Genomic DNA, 25,424 nt, shown 5'->3' with positions numbered 1-25,424 from the left:
AGCATTATTACATAAAACAATTTACTGGCACCCGGTACTGAAATAATGGAGCTTATTTTTCGACGTAATCACCAGCAGAATTGAGACACTTGTCATATCGTGGGATCAACTTTTGTACGCCGGTGTATTAGAAGTCTGCCGCCTGGAAATGGAACCAGTGGGTGACATTCGTCTTCAGTTCTTTGTTCGTGTGAAAATGCTGACAGGAGGACAGGAATTTCGTGAGGTGCAAGAAAAGATGAAAAATCACTGGGAGTAAGATTAGGATGATCAAACACTTTCCAGTCAATTTCCTGCAGAACAGTTGCTGAACGCCGAGCATTGCCGTGGATCAGCACAACACCTGTACTGAACATTCCACGCCTCTTGTTTTGAATGCCAATCACAATTTCCGTAGAAACTTTAAAACAGTCCGAACCTCGCAGGTGGCGGGAGAAAGAATACCAGCCACTGCTGCTGCGCTACTGACACCAGGCAGGATTTGCCTGGCCGGTATGTAAGCTCACCGGACAATATATTAGTCACCTTAGTGCGCATGCACAGATGGGTAGTTGAGCCTGTACAGATGGCGCAGCGTACTTGTCCTATGCTCAACCGCACGCGCACTGCATTTACCTGAGCGTAAGGGAGTAGCGAACTGTGAGATATTGTTGTTTCAAGCGGATAGTGTACGTCAACCTATAGATGTGAAAGAATGGCAAAACGGAGCGATCGTGTTTGGCCGTGCCCATAGCCATACGGTGCGTGAAGCTGCTGGATTTGTTGGTGTTTCTCAGTGGACTGTTCAACATGTCTACAAGCAGCGGTGTACTTCATGTGGTCACGAAACACGACGTCAGATTTGTGGTCGAAAAAAAAATCCTTGTGAATGAAAATCGCTTCCAAACCGAACAAGAAATGCTGCAGTGAGTGATCGAAGGTCTATCTTACTTGTTAGCGAGAGAACATTGCGATGGGAACTGTATTCAATGAATATTTGGAGTTGGTCACCTCGCAAGAAGCCATTGCTCGCACAGGCACATACAGCTGCGCGTCTACAATGGGTTGAAAATCAACGAACAGGGACAGTAGCTGATTGGCGGAACTTGACGAATCACGTTTTTGCCTGTATTACAATAACGCACCTCGTTGTGTCCACCGAAGGCCAAATGAAGCGTTTCCTCCTGGATGTGTGCAAGGTCAGGTTCAAGCCGGAGGTGGGTCTGTGAAGTTTTTTTTTTGCTGTAAGTGACCACTAACACGAGTCAGCACGTTTATTTAAACATTCTGGATGATCAGGTGTTGCCTTTCAGTCAACATCTCCATGATGACTAAGCTATTGATACCCCGATTTTTTCAAGATGACAACAGCAAATTTAATCGGGCTGGACGCGTATGTGACTTGTGTTATGAACACTCCTCCACCTTTGGCCTCCAAAATCACCTGACTTGATCCCCAATGAAAATCTGTGAGACATGTTGGAACAGCGAGTAAAACGCCGAAATCAGCATCGCCACAATTTGACAGAATTACGCAGTCAAATCTTCAGCGAGTGGCTAAACATGGGTGTAACGAATCTGCAAAACCTTGTGGACTCACTTCCTAACCGAATCTACGCGGTTATCCATTCCAAAGGCGGAGTTACACGGTATTCAATAATGCTTGTAATGATTTCTCCAGGGGTGTCTAGCTTTTTGACCGGTGAGCTACGTCGTAGATCTCTCGCGCATGCTCATATTTCCAGGCTAAATACGTTTACTTTGCAGGAAATAAAAACGTAAATAAAAACTACCCCCATTCTAATTACTAACTAAAATAGGCATAGCTCGTAAACGAATGGCCGTAGTGCGTATGTTCGTAGGGAACTTTTATACTGGTTTGGGGTGTACACGCTTGCACAGAAATGGTGTCCCGATGTAAACAAAGAATGACGTTCCCCCAACTCCTCGCGTAACGCATTGCTGCAGGTAGACAGCCTGCTACAAGACTGTTGTGATTGAAATTGGCATAGTGGTGGATGTATAACAATACACACTCTGTGCCTTCAGAACTACTCGTTCAGTCCCTTCCCCTGCTTGTCAGTACTGGAGTGGACGTCAACACTACCCTTTCACTCCCTCGCCTCCTTGTCATTACTGGAGTGGGCTTCAACACTATCTCTTTACTCCCTCCCCTCCTTTTCAGTACTGTAGTGGACTTCAACACTCCCTGCCCTCCTTGTCTGTACTGAAGTGGACTTCAACACTATCTCTTCACTCCCTTCACTCCTTTTCAGTACTGGAGTGGACTTCAACACTATCTCTTCACTCCCTCCACTCCTTTTCAGTACTGGAGTGGACTTCAACACTATCTCTTCACTCCCTCCCCTCCTTGTCTGTACTGGAGTGGACTTCAACACTATCTCTTCACTCCCTCCCCTCCTTGTCTGTACTGGAGTGGACTTCAACACTATCTCTTCACTCCCTCCCCTCCTTGTCTGTACTGGAGTGGACTTCAACACTATCTCTTCACTCCCTCCCCTCCTTGTCTGTACTGGAGTGGACTTCAACACTATCTCTTCACTCCCTCCCCTCCTTGTCTGTACAGGAGTGGACTTCAACACTATCTCTTCACTCCCTCCCCTCCTTGTCTGTACTGGAGTGGACTTCAACACTATCTCTTCACTCCCTTCCCTCCTTGTCTGTACTGGAGTGGACTTCAACATCACCCCTTTACTCGCTCCCCTCCGTTTCAGTACTAGAGTGGGGCAGTGTTGATTGTTTATGTGGGGACACCATTTCTATCCATGCGTGTACTATCCACCCTCTTCGTTACTTCACATATGTTTGGGAACTTTCTGTATACGGGTTTGACAGTGATTGGGTCAAATTTCGTAGTTTCGTAACAGGGAAAAGAATCCTTGGGAAATTAAGAACACCTCAACTGGGGTGTCCCCCAACAATAACAAGAGGAAGATAATTTACAAAATGAGACAAGGTAGATGATGATATGGCGGAAGCATGTTTCCCCTCAATGTTCTCCACAGGTGGTCTGGTCAGGTGAACTAATGAACACTTCCTACTCGCTGAGGGGTGGATGGGGTGGGGGACGAGGAGAGCGCCGCGCCACGGGGACGCCAGATAGTGAGCGCGCACTCATACCCAGTATAGTTGCGCCGTCGAGTGTGACAGACGCGCCTCTTGCCGGCTCGTCTCTCAGCGTCCAGTGGCAGCGTTGTCATCGCAGTTGGCTGACGCACCAACAGCTGGTGAGTCTTCATATTTCATACTGTAAAAAAGGAAACTATTGTAAGCTCTCTCTTAGAGCCAGACAAGTAATAGATTACTGCTTACAAAATACATCCAGAATAGCTTTTTTGGATTTTTCCTAAAACAATGTATAGAGACACAATATGGTCAAGGGTAGGGAGACAAATTCTATGAAGTATTTACATAATTCGTATACATTCGTGCGTTATGGTCGAGTGACATTGTTATTTTTAATTTCTCACTAAGACAATCGCAGATCGAAACCCGGCGAATGCACGTGGGAGTTACGTCGATATAGTCTAGATTTCACGTAACTTTGATCACGATATCAGACGGATCATTGCATTAATACTTCGGTTTCTAAAGAGATCCTCGAGGATTTTTGCAAAAATAGTAGGGGAGTTCAGAATTCTGAGCCCCTAATGTATATGCTACTCTTTAAACAGAACCATCACGCGGCCTAGTTTACACTGCTCTGCTTTAAAATCTGAACTATTACCGTTTAAAAATCCATTCCATCATCATGGCAAATTAGTTAACAATCTGAATAATATTTAAAAAATAAAATTATGGGCCTGATATGAAAAAAATGAATCTAGTGTTGGTCATATTTATTTTCTGAAGCAGGCTGATTTTAGTTGATGTGGACTCTAGTAACGTTTGAAAATTTCTCCGTCGAGTCTTCAGCTTGAAGGCTGCTTGGATTTACAACAACTCCGCCATCAACTGTCTTCTTATTTTCTGTCGATCATCCGATTTGTATATCGTGAAATTCGGACTACTTGTTTTTAAAATTCTTCTTGTAATATTGTGCTTTTTCCGCCATTCTAATGCACTGTTGTAATGGGAACATTTGCGGTGTGTTGAATTTGATGAATATATCTTAATGGTGGTCTTGCACAGACTCTCTAGCTTTCAGTCATTCCTTACAGGTGAGGTTTTCAAATCCACCCTTCCTAATTGTGTGCCCAAAATATTTCGCAATTCTTTGTTTCTCTATGGAATGTAGGCGCATTTTGATCTGCAACTCATCACGTATTGACTTGTTGGTTCTCTTAGCAGCCCACGGGATTCTCAACAGCACACTTCGAATGCATTCATATACTGATGTTCGATATTTTTTTTAATGTCCGACATTTAGATGCGTATAGGGAGGTGGAGAACACAAGTGTGTTGACCAAGCACCCTTTGGTGGTGATGGTAATGCCATGGCTTTTCCATATTCGTGCAAGGTGCGCCACAGCATTTTTGGCAACAGGTACTTTTATTTTTTTTATTTCGGTGGTGCAGCCACCTGTGTTTGTAATTCATGAGCCTAGATAAACAAATTTGCCCACTACCAGGAAGTTGTTCAAAGGTTCCATCTATTCGAATTGTCCTCGGACACATCCGGCACTAAAAACCATCCGCCATTCCATTGCATATATTTGAATCGGTTTTACCTGCCGACGATCAACACTTTGATCTTCTCTCTCTATTCATTTTAAGCCTGCTTCATTGCTTACTTCTTCAACTTCTTCTCTATATGTAAAATCATCTTTATGGTTACCGACAGTGGGGTTCGAACCCACTACCTCCCGAATGCAGGCTGACAACTATGTGACCGAAACCGTATAGCCAGTACCTCTGTCAAATGCATAATTTTGTTAGGGCTTCATAATTAGCAGGATTTTCGGACTGCCGCGCCCCTGATGATTATACAACTCTTTAAACAGAACCGTTATGCGGCCTGATCTACACTTGCTACTCCTTGAAATCTAACCTTTGATAGTGTAAAAAACCGTTCTATACTTATGAGAAATTTGTAACAGGTGGTAGTCATTGTTGTTTTAAGAGGAAGTACAACTGGAAAATAATCCTCTATTAACGCCAATCAGAGGATAAAACGGAAGTATGACAGTATCGGCAAGAAAAAAAAAAGCCACGGAGGGTATGAAAATGAAAGATACCCTCAAGCCTTGTAAACGTAACATCGACGAATTTGTAAGGGTACACGAGTTGACCAAGGGAGGTGGTATAGGGGAGATGCAAGTGAGGAATCTGAGACAATACAAGTCTCAGCTACAGGATCTGCGGTCGGCAACCCACAGTCCTAAGTCTCTGAGATCTTCTTTCAGTCGCCTCCTAAGACAAGCAGGGAATACCGTGGATATGTTGCACCGCCTGCACCCACAAGGGGTAAATTTTGTTACAACTTACAAATATTTAATATTTTTATAAAAGTTTAGAAACTTTTAATGCAGTATTTTAGACATTTAAAAAATCAGGTTGACTGATATCGTTACGCGCTTTGGTCTTGCGGGACGACGTAAAATGAATTCTCAGCTACGAAGTAGAAACATTAAAATAAGAAATAATCGTCTACATATGAAGATTCACATGACCTTGAAGTTCTCTAAATATACGACACAAAGCATTAATGAGTGAATTCGTGTGTGGGGACTTCGAAACAACCACTATATCCTATATAGTGAAAAGAACGGGTGTCTTTTCTCCCATTTCTCAAGGGTACTTCGTAACTTACACTGAAAATGTATTTGAGTTTATCTCTTTTGAATTAATAACTTTGTTCGGATCATCAGTCCATAGAGTTTCCCATTCCACCTTACTATGAGCTTACATCTGCTTAATCTGTTGGTCATATTCAGTGTTTTGAGCTTACCTCACAGTTATTGATTTTGATTATTATTATCATTATTATTATTTTTAATTATTATTATTATTATTTCGTTATGCCCATTCATAGAGCGCGTTGGAACTTGTTCATTGGTTTCATGACTTTCACTTTCTTATTCTTCCAAAAACTCTTCATGAACTCACTGTGTTGCCTCTTCCGTCCTGCTGCTAGTTTTCGCCACAAATGTGTGTTTATTTATTGAGGTCCTGAAGACTTCGCGATTTCTCATTATGTCTTCCCCGATGTGCAATACATTCTGGCCCACTCTTGTTTCCTCCAGCCAATTTATTCTACAGTTTTGGGAATTTATTACGTTCAATAATCGTCTTGTGGGTCTGTTATTATCCATCCTAAGAAGGTGTCCAAAAATTTCAAACGTGTGTGTGGGTATAGAGGTCTGCAGTTCGTCTTTTGATCCAGATTCGATTTTACGTTCTTCAATATCTACAATTTTAGAATGACCTCCCAACGTTAAGGTTTCTGATTGATATAGAGCCTCCGATAAGATCACTGTTTTGTGATGTTTCAGTTTAGCATTACGTGACATCATTCGTTTATTTTAGTGATACCATGTTCGTCTAATTGCCGTCTAAAGTTTTGAGGCCCTTTCTGTATTGGCCATTGAGCTGGGGCAAACAAACATTGAAAGCTTCGATAACGATCTTGAGGCATGACCTCTACGCTCCATCCGCTTAATTAAATCAATAAAGGTATTGTATGTGCATCCTCTTTGTTACCGAGGATTCTTTTCCTTTCTGTTTGTAATTACATTAAATAGTACTAAATTTACATTCTATGATATTCTTTGTCGGTTTGGCAACCTCAGTCATTTGAGGAAGAATACATATTATTATTACCCGAAGGAAGAAATTTCCCCAAGGCATTATTATTATTATTATTATTATTATTATTATTATTATTATTATTATTATTATTATTATTACATGTTTACGGAATTAACATATAGGTTTCGAGTTGGCCCTGAAGTTAGGTTCACACAGCTGTGAGCTTGCCTTCGGGAGGCAATGGATTCGAACCTCACTGTCGGCAGCCCGTAAGATCGTTTTCCAAAGGTTGCGCTCTTTCACATCAGACAAATGGCGAAGTTGTATCTTAATTAAGGCCACGGCCACTTCCTTGCCACTTCTAGCACTTTCCTATCTCATCGTCGCCATAAGACCTATCTGTGTCGGTGCGACGTAAAGCAAGTTGTAAGATAAAACAGCCTCCTCTCTATCTCCTCAGTTTGGGACTTAGCTCGTGATCTACAGTTGAATACCGTTTATGTCACTACACTCTGGTCCTGTTGAAAAATCCTGTCCGTGAGAAGCTTCAGTTGGAAAATAATTATATCGGCAGGACTGACCACAAATATAAAATTAGAAGGAATTTTAGCAGAAGCGATTGGGGTAAATTTTCATTCATTGGGAAGGGTGTGAAGGAGTGGAACAGTTTACCAGGGGTAGTGTTTGATCCTTTTCCAAAATCTGTACAGATATTCAAGAAGAGAATAAACAGCAACAGAGAAAATAAATGAAATGTTAGAGGGCATTCGACCAGTGCAGGTTATTGTAAATAAAGAATGTGTGTGAATAAATTAATTCCATCCCCTGGTCTAAGGAGTTTGGACAGCCAAAGTAGGGGACTGCCTGTAGGGGTGAAGTACAGTGGGGACTTAGAGGGCCCTGGGACCGCTACGGTAGCTGTGAAGGCCCTTCAGGAACTCTGAAAAGTGGTGGTAAAAGGGGCTCTGGTTAAGACGCAGCAGGTCGTTATGCTACTTAGGTTCCAGAATGGGTAAAGAAAAGAAAAAGTAAATAAATGCAATGTAAATTTTAATCTTATACCAGTTGTACAGTATCATTTGAAGTAATTCCACATACTGTATATCAGATGACTATATTTGAAGGTAGTACAGGAGATATTATAAGTAGAATTTTGTAAACAATGTAAATTTATTAAGGATGAGCTGTGTGTTTAATAGAAAAAATTGTTAGCGTAAATTGTATAATATTGTATTATAGGAAAATTTTATTCTCTTGTTAATTTAATATTTAGTGCTTGACAATAATGTATTTTAGTGTACCATTTGCCACCGAGGTAGACACCTCATTTGCAAATAAAGAGATTTTGTTTTGATTTGAAATCGCAGGGATTCGAAACCAAGACAGTCATTTTGTAAGGACTAGCACGTCACAAGGAAGTTCCATTCGCTAAGCTGTAGATGTAAGAGATGAAGTGAATGAGGATGATTACTGTTAGAGACGACATTACTACTTTCGGAAAGAGGCATACGGAGCTGAAGGTAACCCAGCCTACTCCAGAAATGAGTACCATGTTAATTCCTAGGGGCAAAGTTGGCTAGTCTAGCCTTAGCGTCAAGGTTAGAGATTGTAGACTTCTTCGAAGTGTGGGTCTTTCTTTGTAGCAAGTGTTCAACCAAACTGAGCTCGATAGCTGCAGTCGCTTAAGTGCGGCCAGTATTTAGTATTCGGGAGATAGTAGGCTCGAACCCCACTGGTGGCAGCCATGAAAATGGTTTTCCGTGGTTTCCCATTTTCACACCAGACAAATGCCGAAGTTGTATCTTAATTAAGGCCTCGGCCGCTTCCTTCCCACTCCTAGCACTTTCCAGTCCCATCGTCGCCATAAGACCTATCTGTGTCGGTGCGACGTAAAGCAACTAGCAAAAAAAAATCAACCAAAACTAGGCTAGTGTACTTTCAGCACCTTCAAATACCACCAGACTGAGCCAGGATCGAACCCGCCAAGTTTGGCTCAAAAAGCCTGTTCTCCACCATCTGTGACACCCACTTTGGAATAATAATAATAATAATAATAATAATAATAATAATACTGTTTTCGAAAATGATAAGTAAAAATCATGTTGAAATGGTATTGTATGGAACTATTCAATTTCACTGCTATGCTGAACAGGGGCCTTGTGGAGGATGGGAAGTTCGAAAGGGATAGACAAGGAAGACAGAAGGAAGCGGCCGTGGCCTTAAGTAGATCTAGAAAAGACATTCAATAATGTTGATTGGATCAAGCTACTTGAGATTCTGAAGGTGGTCGAGATCTGATACCGAGAAACAAGAATGATGTAATCTGTATTTAAAAAGTCAGTCTGCAGTGATAAGGATCGAGGGCTTTGAAAAAGATGTAGCAATCCAGAAGGGTACAAAGTAAGGCTACAATTTGTCACCCCTCCTTTTCAAAGTTTATATAGAACAGCTGGTAAAGGAAATCAAAGAGTAATTTGGGTAGGAAATCACAATCCAAGGAGAGGAAATCAAAACCATGAGATTTGCCGATGATATTGTTATTTTATCTGAGACTACGGGAGATCTGGAGAAATTGCTGAATGGTATGGGCACAGTCTTGGAGAAGGAGTACAAGATGAATATAAATACGTCGGAAACAAAAGTAATGGAGTGCAGTCGAACGAAGTCAGGTGATTCAGGAGATATTAGATTGGGAAATTGAGTTTTAAAGGAAGTAGATGAATTTTGTTACGTGGTTAGTAAAATAACTAACGATGGCAAAAGTAAGGAGGACATAAATTGCAGACTAGCACAAGCAAGGAAGAGCTTTCTTAAGAAAAGAAATTTGCTCACTTCGAACACTGATATGGGAATTAGAAAGACGATTTTGAAGATTTTCGACTGGAGCGTGGCATTGTATGGAAGTGAAACATGGACGATAACTCGCTCAGAAAGAAGGAGAATAGAAGCTTTTGAAATGTGGTGTTACAGAAGAATACTGAAGGTGAGATGGATAGATCGAATCACGAATGAAGAGATACTGAATCGAATTGGTGACAGGAGATCGATTTGGCTAAATTTGATGAGAAGAAGAGATAGAATGATAGGACACATATTAAGATACCCAGATCTCGAGTTAGATTTTGAGGGAAGTGTAGGCTGTAAGAACGGTAGTACTAAGAGCAAATATGGAGAGAGTAAACCCCGTGGTGCAATAGCCCCGAAGGACCATGGCCTACCAAGCGACTGCTGCTCAGCCACAAGGCCTGCAGTTTACGAGGTGTTGTGTGGTCAGCTCGGCCGTTATACTTGGCTTTCTAGACCGCGCACGCCGTCTCACCGTCAGATAGCTTCTCAATTGTTATCACGTGAACCTCGAACCAGATCCAGGTAAAAATCCCTGGCCTGGCTGGGGCCTCCGGGTATGAGGCAGGAATGCTAAAGCTACACGGCGGGGAGACAGTAACAAATGCCTACAAGACCTGCCTAGCAACGACTTTACATAAGTGCATACTTGATCTGCTTATGAACTTCAAATATATTTGTTTTCGGCGCAAGATAGTGATGTTCTGTTTACTCTCTTGACTGTGATTATTGTGTTTTGAACATTAACTGAATTGCTACAATATGATACAATGTTAATATTTTGCCTGTGTTCAGTATATTAGTTGTTTTAAGATCTTCGCTAATTGGCTGATGATGACACTTGAAATGTGTTGAAACCGGTCCCAATAAACAGGTTGTAACTACTTTTTACTACGGAGTATTGAAAGGTGGATCCTTCCCTATAATATTGTACATCTTCTTATTTCTCTATTCAATACGGAACAATCATGAAGTTTTTAACTTTAAATGAAGGCAGAAGTATTTAGTCAGCAGTATGTAAAGCTAGATGGACATTACTTGTTAGCGAAAATTGTATCTACTAGATTGAACTTAATGCAACAAGTATTTTTCTTACGATACAAGTATATCTTCAGCTTTGTCCAGGATTCGTGTGGTGAAAACCAGGCTCTATGTGTAATGTTTTGGATGGTCTGTACACAAGATCTCACAAGTAGAAGTATCGCATGATAGTGCCATCAATCAAGTGAGTGTGTTCTCTAATGGAGCTCTATAGGAGCAATTTGTGTACATACCATGACAGCAATTAACTGAGTGGAACTGCCAGCGTTATAATATAGCGGTAATGAATCGTCTCCAGTTAGAAGCGTTCTCTAGCTTTCACGGTAAACTCCGAGATGCAACACAAAGTATAACTCCTGCTATTAGGGAGCTCCGGCAAGTTAGACTACAACTTATTGATTTGTCAGAAAATGAACAATTTCCGCTGAAGTAAACAGGCGAGATAAGTGTAAATACTTATTGGACATTTATGAAAGACGTCTAAGTACAAAATTGTTGCGATAACGTCCTGCGTTCTGAAAGGAAGTAATGTTTTAGTATTTTATCGATATTTATCTTAAAAGAAACTTATCTAAAGGCTAGAAATTTCTTCATAACACGACATTTTTCATAGGTCATAATACGAGAAGATGGAGAGAATGCTTTATTATTATTATTATTATTATTATTATTATTATTATTATTATTATTATTATTATTATTATTATTATTATTCACATCGTTGTGCCCAACTGAGGAGCACGCTTGAACTTATTTAGCTAATGATTTTGTCTTCTTCTTTCCCAAAATCTCTTCAACCTCTCACTGAAATTCTTCTTACGTTCTTCTGTCCAGGTTTTATTAGTTCTAGCTTTCGGCTCCGCCAAACAAGGGTTATTTATCAGTGTTCTGAAATCAGATCGTTTCTTCACAGTTTCCTGGTTGATGTTGATTGACTGAAGATGGGATTCTATTTCATTTAGCCAGTTGTTCTTGACTTTTAGTGTGAGGGCAAGATTTAGATTTCTTTTGGTCAGTCTATCATTGTTCATTCTGAGAATACCGGGCGAGTTGGACGCGCGGTTAGGGTCGCGCAGCTGTGAGCCTGCATGCGGGAGACAGTGTGTTCGAACCCCACTGTCAGCCCTGAAGATGGTTTTCCGTGGTTTCCCATTTTCACACCAGGCCAATTAAGGTACAGCCACAGTCATCATCATAAAAACCAGAACACCTTGAAAGAGTTAGTTCATATTCAAAGGACATGTGCATTAGTATATTCTGAAGAAATGATTAGCATTTGAACCATTTCGGCCCTCAGGTTCAAGGTTCACATCGATATCTCTGCGCACCATCACCTACTGGTAAAATGAGCTAGAGGCTCTAGTTGTCGCTATAAACCGAAAGTAAAGGTTCAGTGTGACTTAAACAGACGTACAGGATGCCTCGCAGACGTATGCGAGAACCGTACCGTCAAATGAGTGAGTTTAAAAGGGGGGTACATTATTGGCATGAGAGAACGTGTTGTATCCATCCGGGAAATTGCTGCTCGTGTGGGAGGAAATGTGTCGGCTGTACAACGGGTGTGTACAGAATGGTTCACAGAAGGCCGCAGAACACGACGAGATGGGCCTGGTCGCACAACCCACAACCCCTCTCCCCGAGAAGATCGACACCTCATCCGAATGGCATTGCAGGACAGATCTGCGTCCTCCTCGGCTCTGGCGCAACAGTGGAACAATGTAACACATCGTACACTATCAGGAGTGACAGTCCGTCGCCGTTTATTACGGTCTGGGTTACCGGCGCGTCGTCCACTTCTCCACCTACCTTCGACTAATGTGCATCAACATGCTAGACTGCAATGGTGTTTGCAACGACGTCAATGGGGACAGCAATGGCAGAACAATAGTGTTTTCGGACGAATCCAGGTTCTGTTTGTTTGAAAATGAAGGCCGCATTTTGGTTCTCCGCAGACAGGGGGAGAGGCATCACATTGACTTCATTCTCACAAGACATACAGCGCCAACATGGTGTGGAGTGCTATTGGGTACAACCACAAATCACAGCTGGTGCGTGTCCAGGGCCACTGTGACCAGTTTGACCTACGTTAATGACATCCTGCGACCCTTAGCCATACCCTTTCTGCAAGACACCCCAGACGCCATATTTCAGCAGTACAATGCGCGACCACATGTTGCTGCACCAACATGTGCCTTCTTGTTGCTATAGGATGTCAGACTGTTGCTCTGGCCCGCCCAATAATCAGACTTGCCAATCGAAAATGTGGGGGATATGTGAAACGACGGGTGCGGCGCTGTGACCCAATGCCAACAACAAAAGAGGAACTGTGGAACCAGGTGAATGCAGCATGGATGGCTATACCCCGCGCCTTATACGCGTCGATGCAACACGCATGGAACAAGTTATCAGTGCTCAAATAGGACCCAGTGCCTACTAGGCAACAAGACACATGCCAAACCTAGGTGACTGAAATGCTAATCGTTTATGCAAAACATACTAATGAACATGTCGTGTGAATATCAACTCCCTGTCTCTGTTTTTTTTTACGAACATGAGAGTATGCATATATATTCTGTGCCACTACTGGATTTCTTCATCTTAATCTGTTTATCCTCCAGGGTCGGTTTTCCCTCGGACTCAGCGAGGGATCCCATCTCTACCACCTCAAGGGCAGTGTCCTGGAGTTTCAGACTTTGGGTCGGGGGATACAACTGGGGAGAATGACCAGTACCTCGCCCAGGCGGCCTCACCTGCTATGCTGAACAGGGGCCTTGTGGAGAGATGGGAAAATTGGATGGGACAGGCAAGGAAGAGGGAAGGAAGCGGCCGTGGCATTAAGTTAGGTACCACCCCGGCATTTGCCTGAAGGAGAAGTGGGAAACCACGGAAAACCACTTCCAGGATGGCTGAGGCGGGAATCGAACCCATCTCTACAAGCTTGACCTACCGAGGCTGAGTGGACCCCGTTCCAGCCCTCGTGCCACTTTTCAAATTTTATGGCAGAGCCTGGAATCGAACCCGGACCTCCGGGGGTGGCAGCTAATCACGCTAACCACTACACCACAGAGGCGGACACTGGATTTCTTACTATTTCTTACTATTCTTTATTTTCCTTATTGTGAGTCCATTCCTATTCGTACTCCTTATAGGCTGGATTTTGTTTTTGAGTTCATCAGCTACCAGTCCAGTTGTGCATTCGACTTGAATGATAAAATAACACCTTAAATAGCCCATAAACACGTCTGGAATGCATACAAGTTGAGACATTTCAATATTTCTTCACATCCCTCTTCATTTTGGAAACCAACTAACGGATCAAAATGTTTATGACCTCAACATTACCGGTTTAGTTTCACGAAAAGTTGGAAGTAGCCAGAAGTTGCCAGTGTCGTAAATGTAATTCGCGCACGCGCATTCAAATAAAAGCCAGCTGCGAAACTGAATTGTGAAACCTAAAGTTGTCGTGCAAACCAGACTTAAGAATAAATAAAATCCTGGACACCATTATCCAGATCATAGAGGACTCTGTATTGAAAAATTTACAGGCGATTGTTAAACATCATCTGCACTCCCTGACTTGAAACTGTACTGGATTTTACCGGGCGAGTTGGCCGTGCGGTTAGGGGCGCGCAGCTGCGAGTCTGCATCCGGGTGATAGTGGGTTCGAACCCCATTATCGGCAGCTATGAAGATGGATTTCCGTGGTTTCCCAGCCGCTTCCTTCACATTCCTAGGCCTTTCCTATCCCATTGTCACCATAAGACCTATCTGTGTCGGTGTGAAGTAAAATAAATTATTGTTGTTGTTGTACTGGTTTTTGTTTTTACAATAAAATCTGAAAGAGAAAATCCGTCTCATGGTTGGCAATTTTAATCTTGAGTTTTAACTCAAACTCCTCTTAAACCCATACGTACAACAGATAAAATAAATATTGTTTTCCTTTCTTTCTTTCTTTCTTTCTTAATCTGTTTACCCTCCATGGTTAGTTTTTCTCTCGGACTCAGCGCGGGATGCCACGTCTACCGACTCGAGGGCAGTGTCCTGGATGCGTGTGACTTTGGGTCGGGGTATACAATTGGGGAGGAGGAGGAGTACCTCGCCCAGGAGGCCTCACCTGTTATGCAGGGGTGGGAAGATTGGAAGGGATATGGAAGGAAGCGGCAGTGGCCTTCAGTTACGTACCATCCTGGCATTTCCCTGGAGAAGAAGTGGGAAACTTTCAGGATGGCTGATGTTGGAATCGAACGCCCCTCTGCTCAGATGTCCTCACGAGGCTGAGTGGATCCCGTTCCAGCCCGCGAACCACTTTTCAAATTTCGTGACACAGCCGGGAATCGAACCCGGGCCTCCAGGGGTGGCAGCTAATCATACTAACCACTACACCACCCTCCCCCACCCTAATGGCACTACAGCCCTGAAGGGCCTTGGCGTACCAAGCAACCGCTGCTCAGCCCGAAGGCCTGCAGATTACGATGTGTCATGTGGTGAGCGCGACGGATCTTCTCGCCCGTTATTCTTGGCTTTCTAGACCGGGGCCGCTATCTCACCGTCAGATAGCTCGTCAATTCTAATCACGTGGGTTGAGTAGACCTTGAACCAGCCCTCAGATCCAGATAAAAATCCCTGACCTGGTCGAGAATCGAACCCAGGGCTTCTGGGTAGGAGGCAGGCACGCTACCGCTAAACTACGGGGTCGGTACTACACCACAGACAAATATTGTTTTCATGAACTAATCAGGAGGCGATTCTTCGATTCCCTTAAATAGGAGTGGTTATAAGGTGGAATATCTCTTTATTAAATACCACGTAGTGTATGTGTGTAGCTGCCACGGGCGAGAGGATTCTCCGTCCTGTCTACACGCCACCTCGTAATCTGCAGGCCTTCGGGCTGAACAGTGGTCGCTTGGCAGGCCATAGCCCTTCGGGACTCTTGTGTCATAGCTTTCGTTTTTTTGTTGGTGGTGGTGGTGGTGGGGGGGGGGGGGTGAGATGAGATTATATACAAATTTGATCGGAATTTAGAAGTAATGCTTGTCTGTCTGTTTTTAACTTTCGACGCAGCCTGTGTTCGCTAAAGTTATGCTCCAAGTCCGGGGAGTGAGACGTGGGACTAAATATGCAAATGAACATATATTGATGAAGGCAGCTCGCTTCATATTCATGACGACGAAGAAGTTGAATGGCGTTTAATAGGGCGAGCGACAAGCTCAAAAGATTGCGTGCTGTATATAGAGGGTGCAATATTGTGTGTGTGGCAAGGAATGAAATTTAACTTAGGTAATGGGATACAGAACGAACGGCGGAAGCCAGAAAATAACGAGTACGAAGCAACAAGTGCCTCCACAAGTCAAATGACAGAGAATAATTAAGTTTTCTCGGGCACGCTAACCTGTATCGATTCATCTTTTGTAGCTGATGAAAAATAAACGGTATTATAATTTCTTTGAAACGAATAATAAGTTACCATGAGAAACACGGTAATAACAGTGGTTGGTTGTGATCATGACGCCATGTTAGAACTCATTACATCATAATTGGACATCGGATGTGTATGAAAAATGAAAATCCACAGCCATTTTCCAGTTATTCGACCGTGTCAGGAATGGAATGAACGAAGCCCCCATCTAGTGGCGAGGATAGGAATTGTGCCGGCTGTCGAAGTCTGTCGCACTCCTCAGGTACAATGATTAATGAATGACAAATGAAATGAAATGATATTGGAGAGTGTTGCTGGAATTAAAGATGACAGGGAAAACAGGAGTACCGGAGAAAAAACCTATCCCGCCTCCGCTTTCTCCAGCACAAATCTCACATGGGTTGACCGGGATTTGAACCACGGAACCCAGGGGTGAAAGGCCGGCGCACTGTCGCCTGAACCACGGAGGCTCCGTATTTGTATGCAAATTAATATTTTGTTTGTTGATACGCAGACCTCAAAAAATGAAAAGGGTTGGTACTATTGAAGATACAGAGCTGAAATTTTGTACAGAACTCTTAGACAGATATTAGATTAGGCTGATGACACACGGAGCGGTTTTCGCCGAGTCGGCGCATGTTTCTATTGTATCAGATGGGATGAAACAGACACAGCGGTGCTCGCCGACAGGCGGCAGATTTGCCGACTCGGCCTGTCGTGTAGCTGGCGGTGCAGCGAGCGTTTTGAAGACTTTGTGCGCGCTCTAGCGCCATAGATTTAATACATTCAGCTGAATCACGTCTGACTTGATGCTTCGCTCTAGTCGGGCGTGGCTGAATTTACGCGGCGATTGCATCATTGGTAGGTATTCTTGTATTAGATATCATGAAGTATCTTTGAAATTCAATAATATACACGTAAAAGGACATATAGAGTAAGTAGACTTTTGGAATAAGAATAAGAACAATCCTTTATTTTTCGGTAATTTTAGCTAGCTTCCTCACCTAACGTCACGCTCACTAATGTGTTTTGTCCACTGCCTGCTCGATACACACCCGATGACTGCTTATAAGCAGTCATTTTAGATGCAGTTCGAGCAGGCAGTGGTTTCGTCACAGTCGGCAAAAACCGCTCCGTGTGTCATCAGCCTTAATGTAGAGGCTCTAGGTGAAATACACCTCACACATTTAGTTAGGATCAACCACTGAAAATTTTCAATATTTTTGTTCGTAAATAAAAAAATTCACACAGTAGAAATGCAATACAGAGCATATTTTATGGTGACCATCCATGAAAAATGTAATTGCAGTAAAGTTGCTGGTTTCTGAGACACGTATCAACGCATGAAGCGACAAAATTGTTTGAATGTTACACAAACTCATTAAAAAATATAACAAGAGTAATTTTTGGAAAAGCACAACTCTTAAGAGTTTTTTTTTTTTTTTTTTTGTTATTTGCTTTACGTCGCACCGACACAGATAGGTCTTATGGCGACGATGGGACAGGGAAGGGCTAGGAGTGGGAAGGAAGCTGCCATGGCCTTAATTAAGGTACAGCCCCAGCATTTGCCTGGTGTGAAAATGGGAAACCACGGAAAACCATCTTCAGGGCTGCCGACAGTGGGGTTCGAACCCACGATCTCCCGAATACTGGATACTGGCCGCAATTAAGCGACTGCAGCTATCGAGCTCGGTCTTAAGAGTTTAAAATACCTCTAAAGGTATAGTGAAATTACCGTAATAATTATAACCTTGTGCATTCTAAACTTCAGTAGCAGGAGTACCATGGATATAAGCAACTTTTGGAGGCTTTTCTATGATGTTCACGTAGAGTCCGTTTAAGACCGTCTTGGGAACACGAATCAAAGAAGCCTTGCGTTGCACTGTTCCACTGTACGCGTGCAACAGGAACACTTCCGTAAACGACCGATCGACTGGCAGCTACCGGTGCCGAGAAATCACAAACCCACCATGGGTTTTCAGCTGGTGCCATCGTATTTTTTGCTAGTGGCTTTACGTCGCACCGACATAGAGATGTCTTATGGCGACGATGGGATAGGAAAGACCTAGGAGCTGGAAGCAAGGAGGAGTAAAGGAAGACCAAGAACTCAATTTGTAGACGGCATTAAAGACAAATGCACCTATTACCACTGGAAGTTATTGGCTACAGAAAGGAGACGTTTGGAAGACATGCATGTCACCCATCAGCCTAAGGGTTGAGAAGAAGAAGAAGAAGAAGAAGAAGAAGAAGAAGAAGAAGAAGAAGAAGAAGAAGAAGTCATTTCACCGGGCTCAGTGGCTCAGACGGTTGAGGCGCTGGCCTTCTGGCCTCAACTTGGCAGGTTCGACCCTGGTTCAGTCCGGTGGTATTTGAAGGTGCTCAAATACGTCAGCCTCGTGTCGATAGATTTACTGGCATGCCACAAAACTCGTGCGGGACTAAATTGCGGCACCTTGGCGTCTCCGAGAACCGTAAAAGTAGTTAGAGGGAAGTAAAGCCAATAACATTATTATTTATTTAGAAATCATTTCCTGTAACTCTACAGAGTAGAAGTTTGTATGCATTTCAGTGCAACTCATCGAAGTCTGTTCAGCATGTGCTAATCGCCAAAAGATTTATGGGCTTAGTGCAGTTACGTATTTGCTTCTGTTGTTAGTGCTATTGCTGGGATTTTTCGAAGGAAAGCTATTGTCTTCGGTAAAGGACAACGCCACACGACCACACTTTGTTATTTCGAACTTTATTTTCTGACGGATATTTATTTTTCTTTCTCGCAGTGAAGAACGATCTTGTTAAAATATTTATCGAAACTTGTAAAACTGGAGGCTGGAGACCAGAGAAACTTTTATGGAAAAACTTTCAGAGAGTTTTTGTTTCTAACCCTCTCTTTCTCCGGCAGGTGGGGAGGTCAGAGAGTAGCATTGAAAGGAGAGGTCTATTAGATTAGGTAACGGATGGAAGCCGCGGTCTAATCTAATGTAATGTTGTGCGAGGAGAGAAATGTCATACGCACTGAAAAAGATCAATACTTTTAGAAATTTAATGGCTAAAGACGTGCCAACGTGAATATTATCTGCTCAGGCACAAAAGATTCTGAATTGTTAACATTGAATCAAGTTTTAGAATAATCAAAATATAATAAAACCTCTGTAAAGGTGTCTCGGGTACAATTGTAGGAGCTCCTCAAGGATCAAGTTTGGAGCAGAACTAATCCCTACATTCTGAAGTTAATTTTGGAACGTGCATTAGAGGTCTTTTGAATAAACCAAACTCTATGGTGCAACAGCCCCGTAGGGTCATGGCCAACCGAGCGACTGCTTCTCAGACCGAAGGTCTGCATATTATGAGGTGTCGTGTGGTCAGCACGACGAATCCTCTCCTCCGTCATTTGTGGATTCCTAGATCGCGGTCGCCATCTCACCGTCAGATAGCTCTTCAACTGTAATCACACAGGCTGAGTGGACCTCGAACCAGCCCTCAGGTGCAGAAAAAATCCATGATTTGGCTGCGAATCGAACCCGGGGCCTCCGAGTAAGAGGCAGGCACGCTACCCCTACACCGCGGGGCTGGTTGTCTTTTCAATAAGATGAGTCTATAATAATGCATTTCACTGGCAGTCATGGTTCGATTCCCGGCCGGGCCGTGGAATAATCGCGTCTGATTAATTCTTATGGCTCGGGAGCTGGACGTTTGTGTTTGTCCAAACGCTCGCTACGAACCACCACAGAAACACGCGATAATGATTACATCCTCCCATATACCGCTGGCGTCAGAAAGGGCGATCCCACATGTGTGAGGAAAATCAGAAGAGGAAGAAGATTACGAAGACTCGGTTTACATGAAAAGTAGCACAGTGAATTTTCGTCGGAGACACCACCGGGAATTTGAAAGGTTTTTTGCATAAAAAAATCCCGATCCCATTTAATCACGAATAGCCGAGGGAAAGAAGAGGAAGAAGAGGAAGAAAAAAAGAAGAAGAAGGTCTTACAAACACATCGAAGGTTTTCTGTGACACAAAGATGGGAATGGGCTAGGTTTTGGAAGGGAGCGACCGTTGCCTTGATAAAGGAATAGCCCCAGCATTTTCCTGGTATGAAGAGCAAGGTCCGCCTCTGTGGTGTAGTGGTTAGCGTGATTAGTTGCCACCCCCGGAGGCCTGGGTTCGATTCCCGGCCCTGTCACGAAATTTGAAAAGTGGTACGAGGGCTGGAACGGGGTCCACTCAGCCTCGGGAGGTCAACTGAGTAGAGGTGGGTTCGATTCCCACCTCAGCCATCCTGGAAGTGGTTTTCCGTGGTTTCACTTCTCCTCCAGGCGAATGCCGGGATGGTACCTAACCTAAGGCCACGGCCGCTTCCTTCCCTCTTCCTTGCCTATCCCTTCCAATCTTCCCATCCCTCCACAAGGCCCCTGTTCAGCATAGCAGGTGAGGCCGCCTGGGCGAGGTACTGGTCATTCTCACCAGTTGTATCCCCAACCAAGAGTCTGAAGCTCCAGGACACTGCCCTTGAGGCGGTAGAGGTGGGATCCCTCGCTAAGTCCGAGGGAAAAACCGAACCTGGAGGGTAAACAGATGATGATGATGATGATGATGATGATGATGATGATGATGATGATGATGAAGAGCAAGAAGATCAAGAAGAAGAACTCCTTACTGGACCTGATAATGTCTTCGAAATTTCATATAAATGCTTTTCTTTTAATTCATTCTGCGTCTCCTACTTCAAGACGTCCTCCTGCTACAAGCAGATAAGATAAATAAAGCACTTCTTTGTAGCGGTTGACAGAACCTTGCGGCATTTCTTTCATCTCAAAGATGAAGTTTATTCATGTCCTGAAAGGGACCTTTTCATTAGCTGGCTCTAAAACGAAATATCATAGAGAGGAAACGACTTTAAATGACAAACACTTCCTCTGTCGTTAAAATAAAAATTGGAACAACAGAGGCAAATTAAATAAGGAATGAGACGGAATAGAGGAAGTGTATGAACAAGTCGGACACTAAGAAAAGCAAAGTCACCTCTGTGCAGGCCATGGACTCTCTTGGAGGACTGGAAGGTAAAGAATTCCATTAGCCGTCGGCGCTATGTAGGACGTACACCTTTGCCCCAGGAATTAATCGGGGATTCATTTGTGGCATAGAAATGAACCCTGAGGGCATGCACTCTACGGAATTTGAGGTATCTTTTTAAACATTTTCGAATTCTAGCAAGCTTTTACCGACAGTCTCTTATCTGAAATCTGAGTAGGCTATCCTTTACGAGGGGCGTATTATATTGTTTCACACTTTATTTTTCTTACGTCCGGGTATGGTTCACGTTTCACATTTGAAGGCGTGACGTGTAACTAGTGTCTTGTTCCACGGTTTGGTAGCAGCACACGCACAGGGGCAACGAATGTACTCGTCATAACCATTTTATAACAACACTGTCGGCGTAGGAGCAGACAACATGGAAAGCAACCGTCAGGGGCAGCGCTATACGACTTGCTTCCTATGGAAGGAAGGCTTGAACACTGCAGAAATTCATCGGCGCTTGGTGGCAGTCTGTGAGAACATGCGCCGTCAAGGAAAACGGTTTACAACTGCGTGGAAGGTTGGGAAACAGGGCGCACATCGGTGGACAAAGGAACCCATTCTGGAAGGAATGTGACAGTGTCAACACCAGTCAACATTGCCCGGGTCGAACAGGTCATCCAAGGAAACAAATGCATCACATTTACGGAAATGGAGGCAGCAACGGGAATCAGCCGAAACACCCTGCAGCGGATCGTGCACGGCCACTTACAGTTGAGGAAGTTGTCATCCACGTGGGTGCCTAGACTCTTGTCTGCAGACGAAAAGCAGAGGCGTGTGGAAGTGTGCAGAGAATTTTTGCAACGCCATGATCAAGATGCAGCCGACTTCATACCTAGGCTTGTGACTAGTGATGAGACATGGCTCCATTACCCGAGAGCACCGTTGCCATTGATCAAATAGGATTCACGGTGATCCCGACTTGGCACCAAGTAATTTAAACCTGTTTGGGAACAAGAAGAAACTTCTGCGTGGTCACAACTGTCAAGGCATGGGTACGCATCACTCCGAAAGAATGGTTTCAGGAAGGTCTGGGGAGACTGACACATCGATGACAAAAGTGCTTACAGTTACAAGGAGATTATGTTGAGAATATGGACGTAACAAATGATGTGTAATGTACTTCATTTCGGTAGAAAAAAGAGTAAAACAATATAGTACGTCCTTCATATATCTAGAAGGGATTGTCTCGTTGCTGGTTAAGCTGTGTTGGTGCTGTGGGAGTGAGGTGTCTGCCCCTTACTGCTCCGGAGATAAACCTCGCACGCCGAAAATGCAGTGCCCGTGCGAGAAAAACCTGACCACCAGGACGCTTGTACTTGTACTTCACCACGATGCTGAGTCAGGGTTGTGCACGCCTACAGGTTGTAGTTACCTGTTTTACATAAGCTGTAGCATAAGGATTGACACAATAATTCGTTAGTGTGCGTTTGTCTACTTTCTTATCAACACGTTTGCCTGAAGAGATGCTACTTTTATCGTATCCTATTTACCTTTCTAAGTTTGCTATTGAAGCGATATAGTAGCGGGATAGTACCAGGTGTATGCATACGTTTTTTCTGGTTTTTGTGGTAAAGGAAACACGTAATTTTCAAGGGAATATTTTTTTGTTTATTGAGAATATTGGCCATCGGCTTCTAGACATTTTCCCCATCCTTTAGGTAAGTTATGAATACCATGGCAGAAAAAGTGCTTGCCTTTTGCGGCAAACCATTCGTCGAGCCCTTTTCCTACTTCCTAGAAGTTACTGAAGTGCTGCTCTGCGAGCGCGTGCCCCATTGATACGAAGAGGATGGCGCCAGGTCAGGAGAGTACGGCGGGTGCGGAAGGATATTCCTTCCAAGCTATTTCAAGGTGTCTTTCACTGGTTTTGCTGAGTGAAACGGCGCATTATCGTGTAACAAAATCTACTTTGCCATGTCGGCTGATTGTTTATTGTGACACATTTAATGCTTGTGCTAATTGCTGTTGAGTCTGAGTTGGGTCATAATCCAGTAACGCCTGGAATTGCTCGTCTTCGCTCTTCTGCGGTCTACCAGAGCGCGCACTGTCTTTGACATTGATAACACCACGTTTAAGTTCTAATCGATAGAGCGTGTTCACCATATGTTTCTACCAGCAAACGATGACTTTCCACAGCATTTTCCTTTGATTAAATAAGAAAAGCACTGCGTACCGTATATGTTCTTTTTCAGGCACAAACGTCGACCTGATCACTGAACGATACAACACAGACGCTAGTGTTTGTGTGTGTTGGTAGGTTAATGTCAGACGAACAAACTGATGTTTGTGTCCAATTCATACGCTGCGTACTGTTCTCTGGCGCCATCTCTTAGTGAAACCGGAAAAGACTTATGCATACACCTGGAATTCTGCTTCACAATTTTTCACGGGAGAGTTTCTTTGTTAATCCGTTTACCGTGCAGGGTTGGTGTTTCCCTTAGACTCATTGAGGGATCGCACCTCTACCGCCTCAATGGCACTGTTCTAGAACGTGAGACTTCGGGTCGGGGGATACAACTGGGAGGAGGGCTAGTGCCTCGCCCAGGCGTCCTCACCTGCTATGCTGAACAGGGGCTTTGTGGAGGTGATGCGAAGATTGGAAGAGACAGACAATGAAGAGGGAAGGAAGTGGCAGTAGCCTTAAGTTAGGTATCATTCCGGCATTTGCATGGAGGAGAAGTGAGAAACCATTTCAGAGTGCTCCCCAGAAACTTTCGTCAGCCGGTTGGCGGGATTGAGTAGCTGGGCGGGGAATACTATGTCAAAATTGAATATAATAAAATTTCAATTTATACCCCTCAGGGCATTAATAATAATAATAATAATAATAATAATAATAATAATAATAATAATAATAATGATAATGGTATGGCTTTAGCTTCTGTGTGTAAGTATTTTAATTTGACGCCATCTGGCTATCTTCTCGTCAATATCGATGTTCTGTTTTACTCTAGGCCCACTAGATGGCAGAATAAAGGAAATCTCTCTTGGGCATCTAAGGCTTAATTTTAGTGAATTTTGTCAGGTAAACACCAAATATGTCACCAGAGATCTTTTACATGAAGTGTCGAATGGACTTTGTGTTCCACTCTTCGAAAATTCGACTGCCTCTGTCAGGTTTGAACTCGCAATCTTGGGATCTGGAGGTCGATACTCTACCACTGATCCATAGAGAGCATTAACAGTAATATGAGACAGGTAAACATTAAAATATTGATTGTAGTGCTGTTAACACGAACAAGACGTAACAGAGTATTATGAACTTCTAGTGTTCTACTGCTCGTTCATAATCAAACTCCGGGATTTACCAGTCGGTTGCTGCGGAGTGCCATACGGGTTTGTGACGTCATGAGAAATCGAGTGCTGTCGTGCGATTCCACGCTAATCCAGACACTCCGATATACTTGATGCAATTATGCTGACAATAATGAAGATTTATCATTTAAATAAACAGTTTTACAGTATTTACATTTTAATTAAGAGCACGCAATGACTCAAATATGGAATGGTATGTAATTAGCACGTATCTAGGTTATGTTAGCCGGACGGTCTGTAAAAAGGACAGGGCGGTGCGCCCACTAAAATGGTGCTAAAGAGAACACTGAACTTCGAGAATGGCTGAGGTGGGAATAGAACCCCTTCTATTCAGTTGACCTCTTAAGGCTGAGTGCACCCCGTTCCAGCCCTAGTGCCACTTTTCAAATTTCGTTGCAGAGCCGGGAATGGAATTCGGGTTTCCGGGGATGGCAAGTAATCACACTAACCACTATATCACAGAGGCGGTGGCATAATGATTGATTGTTAGTCTTCGTTTGTGTTCGTGTACATCCGTGTGACACTCAAATTGGTAACGTGAGAGAAATCTGTATGGAATTTGGAGACGAGTCTAGGATTCATTGCATCTTTACAGCGGTATTCGGGGGTGGTGATTGGAGGGTGGGGGTGGAGTCAGACCTGAAAAAAAATCATGACAATTTAAACCTAATTGTTTAACCCTCTTTAGTGGTGGAGGACAAGGAGGTGGATTATTCTCCCTAGCCCTTGGGCACTCTCCATTTGAGGCTGAGTTCTCTGAGTCAGCTCTGGCCACGTGACCATGCCTCCTCAGTCTTGCCATTCTCACTTTCTCAGGAATGGTGGGGGAACTCTAAGAGTGCTCCTGACCTCTTCGTTCTTAGTATGTTATATTCGAATAACTACCAACGTCCATCTAAGCATGCGCATCTGCTCGTGTCTCTTTGTCCACCCTGTACAGTATCAATGGGCGGCAGATTTTCCATTTCAGACACAGCGCGATCTTGCGGTCACAAAGGACGCCGCTCGTAATCTGGCACCGCTTCCGCTAGGCGGCGTTAA

The 25,424-nt window shown here is 43.5% G+C and overlaps 1 protein-coding gene across 1 annotated transcript in view; it reads left to right on the top strand.

Annotated features, from left to right (window-relative positions):
• Positions 1-3,079: 3,079 nt before the first annotated feature.
• Positions 3,080-25,424, top strand: part of LOC136884576 (dual 3',5'-cyclic-AMP and -GMP phosphodiesterase 11A) — a 638,170-nt gene continuing 615,825 nt past the window's right edge. Inside the window, exon 1 of the mRNA XM_068229957.1 lies at positions 3,080-3,227. The gene's annotated coding sequence lies outside the window, so the exon portion shown is untranslated. The remainder of the gene's footprint in view (positions 3,228-25,424) is intronic.

The sequence above is a fragment of the Anabrus simplex genome, chromosome 12 (genome assembly GCF_040414725.1).
Source record: "Anabrus simplex isolate iqAnaSimp1 chromosome 12, ASM4041472v1, whole genome shotgun sequence".
NCBI classification, from domain to species: Eukaryota; Metazoa; Arthropoda; class Insecta; order Orthoptera; family Tettigoniidae; genus Anabrus; species Anabrus simplex.
This window is presented reverse-complemented; position numbering and strand designations above follow the sequence as displayed.